Consider the following 21,469-nt stretch of genomic DNA (forward strand, 5'->3'; position numbering starts at 1 on the left):
GATTCTCTTTCACTTATGTTCCCGTTGTCCCGTGTAAAGGCTCGTTTCAATTTTGCTTAACTTTATTACTGCGTCAATTGATTTTCTGGCTGTATCACATTACTACAGACTCCGTGTTCAGCCGCGTGCATTAATCTCCTGGCGTATCACATTACCACAGATTCCGTGTTCAACCGCGTGCATTAAACTTCTGATTGTACCACACATTACCACATACTCGGAGTTCAGTCGCGTGCATTAATCTCCTGGTGTATCACATTACCACATACTCGGAGTTCAGTCGCGTGCAATTATCTCCTGGCGTATCACATTACCACAGACTCTAACCGTATTCAGTTACATCAGTTGCTCAAAAAATGCAAGTTGTTGGTATAATCAGCAGTCACAAAGCGTTATCAGACCAATTGAAAAAGCTTGTTTCCGTAAATCGGAAAATAAAGGACTCATAAAGATTGTATTGGAAGACAAGATCGGAACAAAACCATATGTGTGCCTAACAAATACCGATTCTTGCAGTTACTGCGTTCCTTTTACCTTCCACAACGATGCAAATTTAGTTCTTTTCCCAGATTTCACATTCGCATTTGCCTGATAAGGAAGCAAATTGCATACGTTATATATCTTATTTTTCTATATATTCTCCATCACAATGACATGAACAGAAAAACTCAACACTTCAAACATAATTATGTTTTATAGAAAAGGCTGATCCTAAGTAAGAACTGTTTGAATAGTCTTTGAAAATATTTTCTCCACCGCCTGAATTAGTATCTCTGCTTCTGTTTCGCTAAAATTAAGTCACAATTAAATATTTGTTTAACACATTAGACTTTTGTAATTTATCTTCTGATAAATATCTTAGGTTGCACTTTACAATCCATGTAGTGATGAACTACCAATTTTTAGTAACACCAGCTTCGTGCAGCTGATGGTAACTTTACATGCAAACACACAGTTTAATATTATTTACGATGGGTGTGTGAAGCAGGAACTTTACAAATATCGGCAGTGCATTATCATACGCAGTTACAAATTCTTTATATCGCCAACAGTTCTCGTGATCTGACGCTAACATGTTAATGAATATATACGTTATTTTGTATTTCTTTCATAAAATGGGGATCATACATGAATACAGGACTAAGTGCATGATTAGTATCATTACTATCATTTATCATTCGTCATTGTAGAAAAAAGGAGTGGTCGCAAGAGGTCGCTGTTAACATCAAGCAAATTTAGCAAGTAAAATGTAGAATTTGATAGCTTCATTAAAAAGACTTTTAAGCCGAGGAGAAAGTCTTTGTCCTGGGTCGTGTTTGTTCACCAAGAAACAACTCTGAACAAATTAAAGGTTTCAGTGTAATAGATGACTACTAGATTAAACCTTAATCAACCTTTAATACCTTTCTTAGAAATCAAATGAAATGCCGATGATGTCCTGGTATGTATATTGTCAGCAAATATGTTAATAGAACCACCGTAGCAAATGCAGTGTAAATAATAAAAGGAAAAATTGTCATGATTTTACTGCTTGACTGATAAGAAAACTGCTACACGGTCTTATGATGAGCCTAACCGATGAACTGACACACTGATAAAGTGAATAAATCAGTCTTCTGAAAGCACAGTTTTCATGTGTAAAGTACGGATATTTGTTTCTAGACAGCATGGATTATTTTAATTTTTTTATGACTTTTTGTTACCAAAAGAGGCTCTTTCAAATTTTTTACAGATACTATTGCTGGCAAAGGTGTCAAATTAATAGATGTACTTTTTTTAGAACACTAATAATCTACAATGGCCAGTGAATATAATGTGCGATTAATTTTATTCGTTTACATTTCTAATGTTGTCCTATTGCTTTGAAATATTGAGACATTTTTAAATCTAAAAATATAGAATAAGCACATAGAAATATTGGAAGTGGTTATCAGCTGTTAAATATCTACCAACATTATGTTTGTAAATATTATGAGTTGGGACAATATCCACTTCATGTAAATAGATATAATAATAATAATAATAATAATAATGAGGACTTTGTATAGCGCCTAATCTTTAGAAGCTCTAAGCGCTTTACGACATTAGACATCACCTATAAGATAAAAAACATATAATAACATTATTACAAAAGCAAACACCATGAAATTAGAAAAACATTAAAAAATAAAACATGCTGAGAATATTTCAGGTAGGAAACATTATTAGGTCTTTAAGTTTGTTCTTGCAGTCGAAATAAGTGAGTTTTGAGAGCCCTATTGAATGTGATCACTGTGTCTTTGTGTCTAAGTTCAGTGGGCAATTCATTCCACGTTGCTGGTCCCTGGTATGCAAAAGAACGCTGTCCATATGACTTTGTTTTCATAGTGGGAATAATGAGTATACGATTGTCAGAAGAGGAGCGTAAGTATCTTGCTGGTGTGTACACATGGGTGAGGTCGGATAGGTATGTTGGACGTGAGTTCGACAGTGAAATGTAGCACAGAGAACAAATTTTGTGTTTGATTCTGGGTCGAATGGATAGCCAGTGTAGGGTACAGAGCAGCGGGGAGGTGTGCTCTGATCGTGGTACTCTAAGTATAATCCGAGCAGCTGTGTTTTTGAACTTTACGAAGTTTCTGGAGTAGGTGTTGAGATGAACCAGACAGAATTGTACAAATCAATAAATATTTTTAATTTGCTAAATAGGAAAAGCGTATTCTTCGCAAAATATATAAGCTATTACTTACCGATTGGGAATAAAGAACTATATAAACTGGCTTTGTAAAATGAAAAAGATCTCAAGATTTGGTAAAGTTTGGTATTACTCTAATTCAGTCCATTTTGGTATTACTCTAATTCAGTCCATTTTGATATTACCCTAGTTCAGTCCATTTTGGTATTACCGTAGTTCAGTCCATTTTGATATTACCCTAGTTCAGTCCATTTTGGTATTACCGTATTTCAGTCCAGTTTGGTATTACTCTAATTCAGTCCATTTTGGTATTACCGTAGTTCAGTCCAGTTTGGTATTACCGTAGTTCAGTCCAGTTTGGTATTACTCTAATTCAGTCCAGTTTGGTATTACTCGAATTCAGTCCAGTTTGATATTACTCTAATTCAGTCCAGTTTGATATTACCCCAATTCAGTCCAGTTTGATATTACCCCAATTAGTCCATTTTGATATTACCCCAATTCAGTCCATTTTGGTATTACCGTCGTTCAGTCCAGTTTGGTATTATTCTAATACAGTCCAGTTTGGCATTACTCTATATCAGTCCAGTTTAGTATTACCCCAATTAAGTCCATTTTGATATTACCTCAATTCAGTCCATTTTGGTATTACCCCAATTCAGTCCAGTTTGGTATTACCGTAGTTTAGTCCAGTTTGGTTGTTGTTGTTGTTGTTGTGGGGTTTAACGCCATTTTTCAGCACACGATAGGCTATACATGGCGGCCAGTATTAATGGTGGATGAAGAACCCGGGAAAACCCCGGAAAGAACCACCGACCCTCGAGAAGCTACTGGCAAGCTTTCTCACATACCCACATTGGCTGAATCTTAGACTCTAACCGCCGCAGACAGAGGTGAGATGGCAGTGATCCGTAACGAAGAGCGCTTTAGACCACTCGGCCACTCGGGGCCCCAGTCCAGTTTGGTATTACCGTAGTTCAGTCCAGTTTGGTATTACCGTAGTTCAGTCCATTTTGGCATTGCTCTAATTCAGTCCAGTTTGGTATTACCCTATTTCAGTCCATTTTGATATTACCTTTATTTGGTCCAGTTTGATATCACCCTAATTTCGGTCCACTTTGGTAATACCATAGTTCATTCCATTTTGGTATGACCCTATTTCAGTCCGTTTTGGTATTACCCTAGTTCAGTTCAGTTTGGTATTACTTTAATTCAGTCTAGTTTGGTATTACCCTAATTCAGTCTAATTTGGTATTACCCGAATTATGTCCAGTTTGGTATTACCTTAATTCAGTCCAGTTTGGTATTACCCTAATTCAGTCCAGTTTGGTATTACCCTACATCAGTCCGTTTTGATATTACCCTAATTCAATCCAGTTTGGCATTACCCTAATTCAGTCCAGTTTGGTATTACCCTAATTCAGTCCAGTTTGGTATTACCCTAGTTCAGTCCAGTTTGGTATTACCCTAATTCAGTCCAGTTTGGTATTACCCTAATTCAGTCCAGTTTGGTATTACCCTAATTAGTTTAGTATTGCATAATTCAGTCCATTTTGGTATTACCCTAATTCAGTCATGTTTGGTATTATCCTAATTCGGTCCACCTATACGTACGCCGATTTATATCGCCGTTATCTATTCTTTCGTTTATGCATCACTTTATTGTATATGAAAATTATATAGAAATTCTGATCCGTTCCGATAACCTGTGTACTAGAGTCGGTTAAAAAGCATAATAAAAGTTGAAAACATAAAAACATAATTTATTTTTCTCAATAATTTTGGTTGTGATTTCACAAATTAACTTCCTTTCGACTCAGTGCTCTTCTCCCATTTAATGCCCCTTGTCATGAACACGGACATCAGTCCGTCACGTGACAGAATTCGTAGCGCTCTAATGATTGCAATGGTTTTCCTTTAGCGAATCATTCAACTATGGAGAAAAAAGCCAGATGTCGCAACGAGCTAATTATGGGCTGTACGGCGGTCCCAATATAAGTTTCTCTCAGGTTTACTTTACAGTTTGCACGTGTGTGCAGCATGGTATTCCCAGTGCGAAATAACGCCATCCCTAAGTATATCTGAACAGTGTTTGTCTCATTAAAATTATGATCTGATTACTATGCATAGTGTTGACCATTCACCGTCATACTCTTTCGTACCAAGGCATAGTGTTGCCAAATTCACTGTGTTGTTCTTTGGTACCAAGGCATAACGTTTCCAAATTCACTGTGATGTTCTTTGATACTATGGCATATTATTGTACATTCGCTGTGATGTTCTTTGGTATTGAGGCATTGTATTGTCCGTTCGCTGTGGTGTTTTATTTTTGTACCATGGCATAGTGATGCCCATTCACTGTGATGTTCTCTAGTACCATGGCATATTACACTGGACAACAAATTTTTACAAAAGTCATGTTACTGAAATAAAATTAGTCAATTCTTATCAATTTTTATGTGCTGAACACGAATATGACAGTCAAATTGCAAAATTGGCTCTAGTTTTTTTGTAATCTGCAAGAAATTAATGTTTACATAACGAAATGCATTCCAATAGTAAAAGGTCAACTGTAATAGCCTACCTATAAAAAATCAAGTCATTGACTACATCTTAGATTTCTTCGCCTGTCTCTTGTACAGCTGTTCGGGAGCATCTCTGAGGAGTGTCCAGCAGTAGTCAGCCAGCATTGTAGTGGACCATTTTCCCTGGTATCTTTGTTCCATTGTTGCGATATCTTGATGAAAACGTTCGCCGTGTTCATCACTAACAATACCACAGTTGCTAGGAAAGAAATCCAAATGGGAATGAAGGAAGTGAATCTTTAGAGACATATTGCAGCCAAGTTTCTTATACTTCATCAACATGTCTTCTACTAGTTCCTTATAGTTTTCTGCCCTAACATTTCCGAGGAAGTTTGTAGAAACTAGGCGAAAAGCATTCCATGCTTGTTTCGCGTCACCTTCCAGCAAGTTGTTGAACCGGTCATCTTTGAAAAGCTCTCGAATCTGAGGACCCACAAAAACTCCCTCTTTAATCTTTGCTTCGCTGAGTCGAGGGAATTTTTCATGCAGGTATCGGAATGCTGGCAAAGTCCGGTCAATGGCTTTCACGAAGTTCTTCATCAAACCTAGTTTGATGTGAAGGGGTGGTAGCAAGATTTTCTGAGCCTCAACCAGAGCTGGGTGTTGGATATTCTTCTCTCCAATGGCTACATTCTGCCTGTGAGTCCATTCCTTCCTCATGTAGTGCATTTCCCTTGCTCGGCTATCCCACTCGCATAAGAAACACATGTATTTTGTATATCCTTGCTGCAGTCCCATTAAAAGGGCAACTACCTTCAAATCACCACAGAGGTGCCAGCTGTACTTGTTATACTCAATGGAATTCAGTAGCTGCCTTAAGTTATCGTATGTCTCTTTCATGTGGACAGCATACGCTACTGGAATAGATGGAAGAATGTTTCCATTGTGCAAAAGCACAGCCTTGAGACTCAGTTTCGAAGAGTCCACAAATAGTCTCCATTCTTGTGGGTCATGAGTGATTTTTAAAGCATTCATGAGGCCCTCAATATCGGAACAGAATATCAGATTACTTTCCTTTCTGAAGAAAGGCTCCAATTGCTGGTGGCGCTTTCGATATGCAGTAATTGTGACATCTTCTTCTAGAAGATTCCATTGTTGGAGTCTTGATCCTAGCAATTCTGCCTTGTTCTTTGATAAGTCCAAATCACGAATCAGGTCATTTAGTTCTTCCTGTGTTATTCTGTGTGGGGTTGATGATGCACCACAGTGAAAATCTGGATCACTGCATGCTGATGGACCAGGAGAAGAACAGGTCGACTCACCTTTGTCTTCGTCAGATGAATCAAGAGAATATTCTGCTGGAGGTTCTGGAATAGGAAGTCCCTCACCATGTGGAACTGGTCTCAATGCAGACGGAATGTTTGGGTAGACTATTCTCGACTTCTTTCGCTTCGTTATTCCGCCGGAAAGAGGAGGAACCAAGCAGAAGTAACAGTCATTTAGGTGGTTGCTTGGCTCTCTCCACACCATTGGGACTGCAAACGGCATTGATGACCTTTTGCAATTCAACCACTGTGAAAGCTGTGTTGTACATGTAGCACAGCATATATGCGGAACCCAAGGCTTGTCTTGGTCACCAACCTTGCATCCGAAGTAAAGATGATATGCCTTCTTCACTTGAGAATTGATACTTTTCTTCTGGTTGGCAAATGTCACTTCCCCACAAATATGGCAAAAATTGTCCGCGGTATTAACACACTTTCGAGGCATTACTGTTCTTTATTGTACGTAAATGGATAAAATAATAAGTTTTATGTAACAGTAGCTTGAACTGTCTCGCACAACGTCTAAAATATTTTAAATGCTGAACCTATCTGATTGGGCTTTATATAGTACACTGCTTACGTCAGCTTCAGCAGCCGCCTGGCATTAGTATAATAGGCCTACACATGTATAGTACACTGCTGACGTCAACTTACTTCAGCAGCCGCATGGCATTAGTATTGCATTGCATCAGAAAATGATGCAATCAACTGTGGATGATGTGAGCATGATGGTATTATGCAATGTTACATCATTATTCCGGATGTTGCTGCAGTCCTACTGGAGAAATTTACACAGTGAAACATAGAAAATGAGGTATATGAATATCTTCAAAACGAGAGCCAATACAAATTTTTCACGGTTATATTCGTGTTCGGCACACCAAAATACTACAGATTAGGGCCTTTTCAAGTCAGTAATGATTTCACTGTTGACCAGTGTTATTTTCCATTCAGTTCGGGTGGTATTTGGTATCATGGCATATTATTGTCTATTCACTGTGGTGTTCTTTGGTACCATAGAATATTGTTGCCCATTCACTGTAGTATTCTTTGGTGACATGGCATAGTATTGTTCATTTACTGTGGCGTTCTTTGTTAATTAAGCAAATCATTTCGCTAGCAAAAAATCAAGAGTGATTCCTCTCAGTTACAATAAAGTGTTGTTTCGTTCCGAGAAGAGATTATATCTACACAGGCAGTCCAAATCTAATTGATGACAAAGAATGACTTTAATACATTTTTTGCTGATATAAACAATATTGTGCATGCACAAAATAAAACGAATGAACTGCTCTGTAAAGAGATTAAATCACTGAAAACGACTTTGACTAAACCGTGTCATGCAAATGTCGTTCGAACTGTTATCCCAATGTAAGTAACCTACCATATAATATCAATGATTGTAATGAACAAATATCTCCATCGAGTTGCAGAACAATATTTCTGTATCTAACTGTATATTGCCCGTTTCGGTCGAGTCTAACGGCACTTCTCGAGTTATAACCGTTGTGGCGTCTGCAGCCGGTGCAATGGTCCTACGGTTTTGAAAGAAAAGAACGGGACCAGTATTTTATAGACTGGTTTCCAAAAGCACTAACAAAATTTCATATATCGTCGAACGTAGACATGTCGCCCTAGTTGCTCGAAATATCACACAGAATCGTAATGCCCGTTTTCATCCGATTTGATACATGCGATACTTACACCATTCAGACTAAAAAATGAACCGTTAGTTTACACTGAACAGTTTTCTGAACATGGTCCTTTTGGTCAGGATAGAATGTGGTATGCGTTAGATTGCTGGCAACAATAATATCAAACTTATTAATCGGCACACACACACACACACATACACACACACATACACACACAGAGCCATTTTGTACTAAGATCAATACATGGGCAGGATATGAAGTATGCACATTGTTTCGGAGAACAAAGAGCTCGTTTTATCTGACCACATCCCTGTACTTACTTCCCTTTGTACAGTTGCATATGGGAGGGACTTCAGACGGTCAATAAAGAAAAATAACCTATCTTGGAATGAAATAGATGTTGATGCCGTTAAAAATTGTCAAAGAACTGGACGATAGCCTGAAAACTTTAAATACAGATAATATTTCGAACATTGTTGACAGATTATATGGGTACATTCTTATTGCAAATACAGCAATCAAGTAAAATCATGCTTCCAAAGTACGAAGTCAATAATCACGACAAATTATATTGGTCAGATGAGCTTACAGAAGCAAATAGGCTTCAAAACAAGCTTGGTATAATTGGCTAAACGATAGATTCCAAAGTGAACATAACTCTTGCAGAGTATATAAAGCAACAACAAAAAAAAAAACAACACAAAAAACATAGACATTAGAAACCTGCAAAACCTAGCTATGGAAAAGAAATGGTGTAAGCACACGAATAAATTTGCATTTCTGGAATGTTATCAAAATATTTTTTTGTCAAGAATGATATCCACTGATGTGGTTTATGTGTGTGAGGACGCTCACAGAATTTTTTTTATCCATAGCTTTGACGAAAACTTGCATGCATTTATAGAGCGGGAATGTAATCAAGCCCTGTAAGATGGGGTACGTCATATCTGTAAATAAACTGTTTCTTCAGAGAGAGAATAATAGACTTTGAGCAAAGACTGGATCCATAGCAGTGGGTAATTCAACCTTAGCTGATGATATTTCACGTCTGGCCACTTATCCTACCAATCTGCAAAACATGACAGATATTGCACACGCCTATATGAACAAATGGCGTTTGAGCTCAATGTCACAAAATCATACGTTGTTATCTTAGGTCTGCAATATGTGAATTGTGTCAATATGAAAAAGGTGTTTTGAGTGGCCTCGTTGCTGATTCTGCAATACATAAGAGGCATTGGATTAACCTACTGCTTACGTTGCTGATTCTACAATACATCTGGGGCATTGGATTAACTCAATGCTTACGTTGCTGATTCTACAATACATCTGGGGCATTGGATTAACTCAATGCTTACGTTGCTGATTCTACAATACATCTGGGGCATTGGATTAACTCAATGTTTACGTTGCTGATTCTACAATACATCTGGGGCATTGGATTAACTCAATGCTTACGTCACATGGACACAATAGTCAAAGCAGGCAAGAATTTGTAGCAACTTGAAATCCCAGATAAACAAAGTTAGAAAGAAATTGTAAGGTCGAAAATTGATGGCTTTGAAAATAGTCTTTGATAATTTGAATCTCTAATGGAACGGAGTTTTAAAGATTCTCTTCGACAAATGAATACTCGTGACCTGTCTTAGTAGGGCAGTCTGCTAAAATAAGACAAGACAGTACTGTATTTATTTATATAGCTAAACTATGGCTGCTGTTCTTCAAACACAGCTCGATGTGTGTATTCAATTTGAGAATATCTATGCAGACTTGATAAGTAGCATTTGTGTTGCATGTGCCTGTATGTCTAGTTTCAGAAAATGAGTGTTAGATGTCCTGACAAATTTCCACTGTACGCATATGTTGCGTATTTTAGCGCGGAAGATGAGCTGCAGCTGCAATATCTTATTGGCAAGGGGTTACCAGCGGGTGCAGTTCACAAAGAAAACTCCAGTTTATTTGTCCGGTATGTAGCATACTTTGTCACGCAGTGTGCAGCTATGTTTTCTGTGTGCTTGCAACGTCTGCAGATTATGCAAAATTTAATGATGGATATATGTTTTGTATATCTATATTTTTGCCAACTCCTGATTTTATCTAACTTTTATAATTCTTATTTATGGCCGTAAATTGTACAGACCATCTTTAGTTCAGTCTGGACTATGTGACTTGAGTACAGTTAGTATTACTTATCTTAAAGTAAGTCTGAAAATGGCGCCTATGGCGTAGTTTCTCAGTGAATGATGGGATATCGATGTTTCGAGATTAATTATGTGGCTTCCCATCGGTTGTGCAATGTTATGTGAATATGTATAATTCAGCGTAAAATCAATAGTGTATGCTGTCACGCGAAGTACAGCCGCAATATAGGGTGCATATTAGGAGAAAGTTAAGCAATCAGAGTCATTCTTATTTTTGTAGTCATTCACACTTATTGTGTTCCTGCTGTAAGTCTGAAGACGTATTTCATGTTGTACTTAGATAAGTTTTGAGAGGAAAACATTTGTCTGGATTGTTCATTGGAAAAAAATATGTTTATTATGTGAACTATAACGTTATTCTGGAACTTATAAATCATTCGAAGGTATTCTGGACAACGCCATCTTGATAACGTTACGATTCTAGGAGGACCAGTACATTTCCGGTATTGAAATTTATAAGGAACGTTTCATTCATTTAAGACTTTCATATGCCTTTATACGGACTAGTTTGGATTCACTTCATAATACCGTAAATCCTTCTCACATTATTTATTTATAACTTTGATAATTAAGCTGTTTGTTATGTTTTATAAAACTTGTTGCTTTAGCTTCTTTTCTGTTACTTAAGTTTGTGACCATAGAACCGTAACATAAAATAAAATCATTTAGAGTCTAAAATTATATTTATATTATAGACAAAATGTGTTATGATAGTCGTACAATATATCCCTTGACACTTTTGTATGTACGAAATTATGGCTTCTGTAATTCTTCTGTTGATTTTCACCACATTTGTCATTATTTGTATATACTAGTGTTTATTTGTAATTATTTATATTTATTTGTTTATTATTTAATGCGAAAGTTTTATGATTGTAATCAAGTTATTTATTATACTTAGTTATTATGTCATGCAATTTTCTAGAGAAGGGAATAAAGATGACTATATCGAGGTCAAAAACGGAGATTTAGTTGTTTCAGAAAAGATTAAAATCGGACGCCTCGTAAATGGTAAACATTCCATGCGTTCCCTTTATCCGTATGTGGTCCAGGTGGCCAATTCGTCTAAGGCCCTTGCCTTTACAAATCACTGACATCTCACCTCGCGTTGTTGCGAGTCTTGGCTCGGTCAACGTGGGCATGTGCGAAAACGTGCCAGTAATTTCTCGTGGGTCGTTTTTTTATATAAAAAATATTGTTCTTCCTCCAACAAGTATACTGGCCTCTTTGCATAGCCTATCACTAGCTATTAAAGAAAGAACGATCGAAGTCTACAAGGTGATGAAAAGGGTAGCCAGAGTTTCATCGGAGAAGTTCTTCGTTTCCTCAGAATTAGCAAGAACGAGTTACCAGTACACGCTGCTGAAGAAGCATTGTTGGCTGGCTATGCACAAGTTCTTCTTTTCACTTTGAATGATCAACGCCTAGAATTCGCTCCCCGAAGTTGTAATGAGCGCTCCAATACTAGCCAGTTTACGGGTCGCATCGGCCGAAATTGGTGGGAAATGAGATTTGACCTTCCACGGAACACCAAAATAACACACATTTCTACCCATTTATTTTTACGACCGCACGTCATATATGCAAGTAATATTTAAAGCAGGTATCGAAAGAAGACCAACCTGACAAGACCGTATGAAGTATGGTGAACTTTTCAAAAAGATCCGATATACAGGCTCAGTCTTGCAACCTGACAATGCGGTATGAGGTATTACTAGCATGCTGAGAAAAGTCTCGAATTTCAGACACCACTTTCAGTGATTTTCTGAGCATGAACCTAACTGAAACGTTTGTTCCTACACACAATTTTAACACAGATTGACATATGAAATGTTAATGTTACATCTCTGCCTGTTAAAAGAAAGGAGTTGTCTGTGCGTGGTTCATAATATATATATATATATATATATATATATATATATATATATATATATATATATATATATATATATATATATAAAGGTTGGGGGGACAAAAAGTAGGAACTTGACGCGACCTCAGACAGACATTTTATGAAGCCGGACTAGATATCAGCATTAATACTATTAGAAGTCAAAACATCTATCTATCTATCTATCTATCTATCTATCTATCTATCTGTCTGTCTGTCTATCTATCTATCGAAAAGAGATTAGCCTTAATTGACTACACTGAAATAAAAGAGAATTTCTGAACGTATCGTGTTCGGTCACATATCTTAGATTTCACAAATTATTTAGAACTATTCCGCGTCGTTAAAGAGTGTATAATTGCACTCAAATAGAGAATGTGGGAATGATTATTTTCTTTAGATATTATTATCCAGTTAAGACCTTAATATCCAAATTCTCTCTCTCTCTCTCTCTCTCTCTCTCTCTCTCTCTCTCTCTCTCTCTCTCTCTCTCTCTCATGTGATGTAGAATTAAACCAGTTTTAAATATGCTGTATAATACATGCATTTTAACTCCATAGTTATCCGCTGTTTTTGACAGAAATGCTTGCTTAATCGACAAAAGAAGGATATAACTTGTGTAAGACAAATATTCAGAGTGTTCATACTCACCAACGGTAGTATATAATCCTGACATGGAGTTAATGGAATTTCGCATCAGTTCTCGCAAATGATAATAACTGGGAAAAACGTTTAGTTCCTTCTCTACTTTTTTAATGCTGGAAATTTCTTATTTGGTCCAAATCGTCCAAGCCGAATGAGCTTTTCCAGGCAGTTCCATATCAATTATTACCCCCTATTCATCACTTACAGAATTAGTTTTCAATGTAAATATAAAGCGGAATGTATAATACTTCACCATTTTAAAGGCGTGTCTGCTCAAATAGTTCCTAATGATATCCCAGTCGATTTGCAACCAGTATCGTAGGAGTTACGTCGATCTTGAATGCCACTCTGCGATACAACTGCCTATCGGGGTCTTTCCACCCTAAAGGCTGACACCATATACTGTAATACAAACAACGATTGTCGTTCCGATAGTTCAGCTGTACGACATCGACTTCGGCTTGCATATCGATGGGAGTCGTTTAAATTGGGCAAATATGGTCACACTCTCTGGAGTTAAATATTGTGTATTTAAGATTTATCCAGTGAGAACTTCGTGTGTATTAAATCATTTTTGGAGAACTTATCTTCTCGGTGTTTGCTTATTGGCTGTGTTAATATTTTACTTGCATAGCTTGACAAATAAAACACAGTTTAATCAAAAACTGTTATGTATTGGATTACCAACAGTCAGCATTTATCTTGATGTAGACATGCTTACAAGTATGTATGTATGTATGTATGTATGTATATCTGTGTGTGTGTGTGTGTGTGTGTGTGTGACTGAGCATAGGCCCCGAGTGGCCGAAAGAGCTCTCCGTTACGGATTACTGACATCTCACCTCTGTCTGCGTCGGTTCGAATCTCGAATTCAGCCAGTGTGGGTATGTGAGAAAGCTTGCCAGTAGCTTCTCGTGGGTCGGTGGTTCTTTCCGGGGTTTTCCCCATGTTCTTCCTCCACCATTAATACTGGCCGCCATGTATAGCCTATCGTGTGCTGAAAAATGGCTTTAAACCCCACAACAACAACTGACTGAGCAACTTTATCTCTTTTCATTCCCTCGCTATGTATGCATGTTTGTCTGTCTGTATGTCTGTCTGTTTGTCTGTATGTGTGTATGTATGTATGCATGCACGCATGCGTGTGTGTGTGTGTGTGACTAAGCGACTTTATTTCTTTTTCAACAGAGATTACATCAGATTAATCAAATTCAGGATAATACAATATTATGAAATACAACAGAAAAAGTGACAAAAATAAGAGCAGTACTATGTTAGCTACCGTATTGACAAAGCGAAACATCTCATTACCTGCAATCATACAATTATGTAGACACAGCTAACTAGCATTTGGCTTAGCATGGCAGTGATCTTTGAACATTTTCTCGATGATGATAATACTTTAAAAATGTTAGTACGTCTATATTGTTATGTAAGTAACATTAACTTCGAAATAGTAGAAAAGAAAATGGGAAATGTATACAAGTGTAATATATGTATTTCTTTCTGCGACAAATGTATGCATGTATATATGCTTGTATGCATGTGTGCGTGCGTGCGTGCTTGTATCTTTGACTGACTAACTGAATTAATTTCCTATTCGGCAAAGATTACATCAGGTTAATGGAAACACGGATTATACATATTATAAAATTATGAGATGCAACATAAAACCAGAATGTAAACAAGAGAATGACAGTAGTTTATGGGGATAACTTGGTGTCAATGAAAATCATAGTCAAAAAGTTCGTGGGACACTTTGGCGTTAAGGGGAATTTAACACGGGGACAGTTAACATGGAGTAAATGGGAACTGAACATAGCGACAAGGGATTGGGCCACTTTAGCGTGGGAGTCTAACGTTAAAAATGGGTATATCAGAATTGGCGTCAGTGGGAATTTAACGTGTGAATGTCACCTGGAGGTCAATGGGAACTGAACATTGGTGACGTCATGGGGTTTATAGGGTCAAGGCTATTTATAGGGTGAAATGTATCTGTAGGGACAAAGAGTTGATAGGGGGCAAAATAGACACACATAAACAAACAAATACACATCCAAACACACAGAAAAGAGGAAAAAGATGTTCCAAAGAAAGACTCACAGATATAACAGAGACTCCCATAAGAAAAGTCTATTGTACGGGTACAGAACATTCATTCAGTTATACACATGGGCTCTCTGACCTGTGCTAGGGTCTAAGCACAATCCATTTAATACATAAACATTTGAACATGAAATAAACATATTTACAAAGTTATTTAGTTCTTGCTTCTAGTAAACTACTTTTTAAAATTAAAGTTCATGCCTTCAGAAAAACACTTCATAAACAACGTATTGACATTTCATAAAAGCATGCCATTTCCTCTTTCATGCTACATTAAATGTTCATTTTTGAAGAAAAAGCTAAAACAATTAACAAACAATCAAACAGGACAAAATTCATGTTTCTTTCTATATCCGTCACACACGTTGTTTAAAATCTGGTCAGCTACCACTTGTGTTCCAGCATAGATGTTTCCCAGCACATACTCTCTTTCATTCGTAAATCTGTTGCTATGTCGATAGTGCTAGGTACACTTATCGGTAAGCAGATCAAGTGCAGCCATTGTCTTCTTCCCATGGAGGTACAACGTATGCCATATGAATGGTCACTTTTCCATCGGTGATGTCAAATTTTTTCTCTCATCGTATGCACGCCTTCAATAGTTCTCAAAAGTTTGGAAGAAATTATTTATGCAGGTGTACTAAACCCGAGACATACAGGAGAGTTCAAACTAACGTGACACATAGATAGGCTCAAACGACCTCGAGCTTTGACTTGGCACTGACGTTTGAGTTCCTCTAACAGTGAGTCAAATAAGTCCGTAATGAAACCTGGTGCTTCCACAGCTCGAATGTCAGGTGCAAAGTCTTTAAATTTCACCGTGTAGGTGTAAGTTGTCGTCCTAAATTTTCTCGAAATCGCTGTCTGAGTCATTTGGATGCTAAAATACTCCTTTAGGTCTACTGAATCCTGTTCGTTCTTGCACGTACACTCCTGTGACGGTATGGTGGTGGTGAGAGAGAGAGAGAGATTAACCAAATTAAATGTTTTATATGAAACATTACCTACTCGCCTCAGTGTCTTACAAGTTTTTTTGGGATGGGTGGGTGGGGTTGCAGTTTTCATCAACTATACTTCAAACCAATAGAATAGTAAAATATTTCCTTAATAAGTAAGAATTAATACTCTTTCACGAGATAATCACTGTCATTGATTCTCCCTGCCTCACCTGATGCCTTTCTACCTGCCAATTTACCCATGCATCTGTCTTCTATGTACATATCTAATGGTCCACCTATCGTCATAACTCCCCACTTTATTACCTACTTGCTACATACGATCATACCTACTTTGTATACTTACCTGTCTGTATTCCTAGTTTCCTCTTATATTTCCCATCTCTTTATTTACATGCCCACCTATCTACCTACCTACCGATCTTTTTGACGGTCAATCCTATAACAGTTAATGTCCGATGTTAACCAGACTACAGACGTTAAATAAAATTTGATGTATCTTGTATCTTGTATCCCATGGTCTTATGACACAGAATGAATTAAGATAGCGTCACTCGTACATTATATGTTGACGTAAAGATGATTGCAACCCTTCATGGGATTGCTAGGCAAATTTAAACACTTTTTTTTCCATGAATTATTAAAGCTGCCATCAAAGAGCTATAACGGGGTAATGACGACAAGGGTACACATCTCCATTATACTACCCTATAAACTGGCTGACCCTTTGTATTATATAAACATCAATGAACATGTGAGAGGTTTCATTTGTGTATAATGAAAACTCTTAAGATATATTGTGAAGTAGTTTTACTTTGTGCACCTAGCTGTATCATATGTTTATTATTTCCTAGTTAGTTATTCAGGGTCAACTCAACATACGACCCTGGCATCGTTATTTGACTTTTACAGCCATTCATTCTCTCTGAACTCTCTTGTCGAAGTTCTTGATCTCACTTTCCTATTGATGTCGGGGTCTTGTGGGGGGTGTTTCTTCAATACTAAAAACGAAACATTACAAAAGGTAGGTATGCAAATAGCAGTTAAGGTCGAAAGACGTGAGTAGTTAAGTGGGCCACATTAGGGACAATGGGACTTAGCATTAAAAACACCCCTGGGCCACTTTAGGGACAATGGAAATTTAACATGGAGAAAAACGCTGGGCCACTTTAGGGACAATGGGAATTTAACATAGAGTTTGGGTCTGTCTAGGGACAAGGGAAATTAACATGGGAATAGAGTTTGGGTTTGTCTAGGGACAAGGGGAATTGAATATGGGATTTTTTTTATTTTTTTTTAAAAAGTTTTTTTAAATTTAAATTTAAATTTAAATTTAGAAAAGGGGTAGGCAATGGAAAGGTTATCTCTTTTCGAGAAATATGGCTGGCCCTGAAAAGGGCCTTTGGGTTTATGTTAATATTAATATTAACATAGATGGCATCTGTCACATCTTCTTCTTCTTCTTCTTAAACTCCTTCTAACTACCGGTCCATACACAAGTACCCTCTTGAGACATCCTTGTCTTTCTATGTAAACTCTCCTCATCCATTGACTACTATCTGTCCTATCAACAACAGTCCACTTGGACCTGACATACATGAGCATGTCCGTCATAAACATCATGGAAGACACAAGGGTGGATGACTCAACTGTGGTCCACATCTTGAAGCGACGAGAATAGGTGAATCAATGCAGTGAACTGCGCTTATTTATAGGTACAGGAAGGATTGAAACGGATTGAATTTATTCACCAATCCGAACACGCGTTACAAAATTCAGTCAGCTCGCATCCAATCCGAAGAGAGCAGTCTGTGACGTCACGTGGTCTATATAGATTCGTTAGCGCTTGTGTGCAGTCAATCTATGCGACAGTGATTCAACATGACGGAAACTCAGAAAACGATCCATTGGGGTGCACCAGCAGGGGAGACTGCCCAAGGGAACCCGGACTTACTTTCAGAAGAGGTACACTGGGATTTTGTGGATTTTCTTACCTCGCAAGAATTTGTTCCAGAACCTTCGTTACCTTCTTCATTACCGCAAGTGGAGAATTTTAGACAGAGACAGAAAGAAGAATTGGAGAAATTTATGCAACGACAAAAGGAAGCGGAACAAGCTTTTCTCCTACAGCAACAGCAACAGCAACAAGAAGAGGTAAGAAAAAAACAACAGCAACAACAGCAAGAAGAAGTAGCAGCAAAGAAACAAGAGGGTGAAAATCAAACGGCTACGGTACTGTTGGACATTTTAGCGGAGTTAAGAAGTCTGAAACAAATGTATCAGACTTCTTTATCACGACCGAAGAGAATACGACCTTCCCGAGCTAAACACGCCAACCCTGTGACTAAGCCTGTCGTACCACCCTTAGTGATTTCAACCCAATCATCAGAAGTAGGCCTTGGCCGTGGCAAAGGCTTAAGGCAGTTAAAGTTGATTGGTTAAACTCACCCCTACACCAAAATAAAAAGGCCCTTTTCAGGGCCACCCACATTTCTCGAAAAGAAATACAATTTCAATTTGCCAATAACTCAAAAATAAACCCCACCCATTTTACCCTTATAGTACGTGTCTGTGTATGAGTGCGTGAGTGTAGCTTCTTATTTTAAAATCAAAACTCAAAGACACTTACCTTATATCATTCATGTATTCTTTTATCCATTTTTTTTACAATCCAATTCACAATTCACCACAGAACACTTTAATTAAAAGTTCATTGACTTCTTCTTTCTCCTTGTTTAGTCTCTCTGTTTTTTGAATTTCTTCACCGTTTTTACCTCATTTTCTTCCCTTCTTCTTTTCTTCTCCTGTTTCTTTGCTTCTTTTAAATAGAATTGTCTTCTTTCTTCCTCTTCTTCCTCTGAAGAATCCCTCTCTTCTTCCGAAGAATCCCTCTCTTCTTCTGAAGAATCCTTCTTTTCTTCTGACTCCTCTTGTTTCTTTTTTGGGCAATCTGGAGACCAATGTCCTTTTTCTTTACAATAATAACAGGTATCTTGACTTTTGTCTCTTTTAGTCCCTGTTTTTGTTCTTTTTTGACGGTCTGGACACTCTGAAGACCAATGCCCTTTCTTCTGACAGATATAGCAAGTATCTTGACTTTTATCTCGAAAGGAAGGAGAGTAGTCCGTCGGCTGGTCTGAAGAGAATTTTCTAATGACCCCTCGCAAAGCTCTGACGAAACGTTCCATCTGGGTAGTCTCTTCCATCGTTGTGCTCGGCTTGAGAGTGAAATGAATAGTGAAAGGACAAGACACACACCCTTTTTATATACGCTGGTTTGCCAAGACTATAAATTAGTCTGTGGTGTTTAAACTTGAGTCATTTGACGTTTTGCACTCAAGATGAAACGATCCCATTCATTCGAGAAGAAAGAAGAAGAAGAAAGTAAGAGGCAGAAACGTGATCTATCGCCTCGTACCAGGGCTGAAATCTTGGCACAAATTCATGCCAGTGATTTTGAAGAGGACATGAGTGAACCAGAATCCGAACCCTCTAAACCAAGTTCACCACCCTTAGTCAACCCTGAAAAGTACTATTCCATTCGAGAGACGGAAAAGCGCTCCTCTAGAAAATTTAGAACCACGGCTTACACCTACACGGTGAAGTTTAAAGATTTCAAGGCCGACGTACCCTTGGAGAAAGCAGAAGGGTTTATCACCGAGATGTGGGATTCTTTGCTCACCTCACTAAAGCGACAATGTCAAACGAAAGAAGACGATCGCTTGACACTATCCATAGGTCACGACGGTTTGAAATCCCCTGTTTGGATCGAGTTTAGTAGACCCGCAGAACTAACCCCTTCCAAAGTCATGGACAAGATTCAACACGTACAACAATCTAATGACCAGTTTGACATCACCGATGGTAAAGCCACACTGAAAATGGCTCACGTCTCTCTTCCTCAAGGGACAGGACGCAAAAAGATGTTATTGGTGGACGACCTTCGCAACACCAAAAAGAGTCTCGTCCGAATTAACAACCCTCAAGACCAGATGTGCTTAGCCCGTGCCATCGTGGTGGGACGAACCTATGCCAACAAGAACGACACGGTAGAATGGAAAAGAACCTGGGAGAACATTCGAAAATCGAACCGAACCAAACAACGAAACGAAGCAGAACTCCTGTTGCAACAAGCTGGCCTGGATTGAAATGCACAGGATGTTTGGCCTCTTCACCCTGTCTGAGCGAAGAACCAGTGCCTTGTTCGACTTGTCTGCGCACGTTTGTCAGCCCTACCTGTTACCAACAACATTTGAAAACACAAGGTTCACAGAAGAAATGTGCTTGTCAACTCCTGAGATTGTGCCCTACGTGTCGACAAGGCCTACGTACCAACAATGCCAAGGCACACGTATGTCGAGGAAAGAAAAAATGTCACATTTGTCACCACATCGTGGACTTGGAACACGAATGTTACGTGCAAAAATACCAACCCCCACCAGAGAAAGAGGACGGTCACAAGAAGAAAGGCAATTTCATCTTTTTCGATTTCGAATGCATGCAAGAGACTGGCATTCACATCCCTAATTTCTGCGTGGCTCATCGAGCGTGCGAGAAGTGCATTCAAGAACCTATCTTCAGTCATTGCCCTCACTGCAGCAAGATTCCTGGAGGACGTGAAAAAATCTTTCGGGGACCAAACACGTTAGCCGATTTTGCCCAATGGGTCTTAGACCCCATCGACAAGACGTGGAGCCAAGAGGACATCGAACGTTACGGAGATTGTCATCGTCATGCCACGGTGATGGCTCACAATTTCTCCGGATACGATGGACAGTTTCTTTTGAGGTACTATACGGAACATGGCACCGAACGTCCTAAAGTGATTTTGAACGGAGCCAAAATCATTTTCATGCAAGTGGGACAAGTACAGTTTAAAGATTCGATGAGTTACTTGGCCATGCCTTTGAGCCGAATGCCTAAAACGTTTGGAATTACAGAAATGGCTAAAGGGTACTTTCCACACTTTTTCAATACGGAAGCCAATCAACATGCTGTTCTACCCCATTTGCCTGAGGCTCACTATTACGACCCCGACAACATGCGTACCGAACAACGAGAAGCTTTCTACGCTTGGTACCAAGCTCACGCCTCGGACCCTTTCGACTTTCAGGAAGAAATGTTAAAGTATTGTCGTTCCGACGTGGACATTTTACGGCGTTGCTGTGGAAAATTTCGAGAACTGTTCATGGAACACGGAGGGGTCGATCCTTTGAAAGAAGCTTGCACCATTGCCAAAGCGTGTTCCTTAGTGTACCGCCAACGATTCATGCCTGAAAACACCGTGGCTGTCATCAGTCCTCAAACGACCCACTATGTCAAGCGTCAATACTCGGTCAAAGCCCTGCGTTGGTTACATTACTTGTGCGACAAGGAAGACAAATGGATTCAGCATGCCCGCAACGGAGGAGGCGAAAAGACCATCGGAACGTATTCGGTAGATGGCTGGGACTTAGAAAACCCCAAGATCGTGTACGAGTTTAACGGTTGC

The 21,469-nt window shown here is 38.5% G+C and overlaps 1 protein-coding gene across 3 annotated transcripts in view; it reads right to left on the reverse strand.

Moving 5' to 3' along the window:
- Positions 1–21,469, reverse strand: part of LOC149788562 (uncharacterized) — a 92,004-nt gene that overhangs the window by 57,340 nt on the left and 13,195 nt on the right. The gene's annotated exons all lie outside the window — the stretch shown is intronic.

Source organism: Sinohyriopsis cumingii, chromosome 11 (genome assembly GCF_028554795.1).
Source record: "Sinohyriopsis cumingii isolate HCF-2022 chromosome 11, ASM2855479v2, whole genome shotgun sequence".
Taxonomy (NCBI): domain Eukaryota; kingdom Metazoa; phylum Mollusca; class Bivalvia; order Unionida; family Unionidae; genus Sinohyriopsis; species Sinohyriopsis cumingii.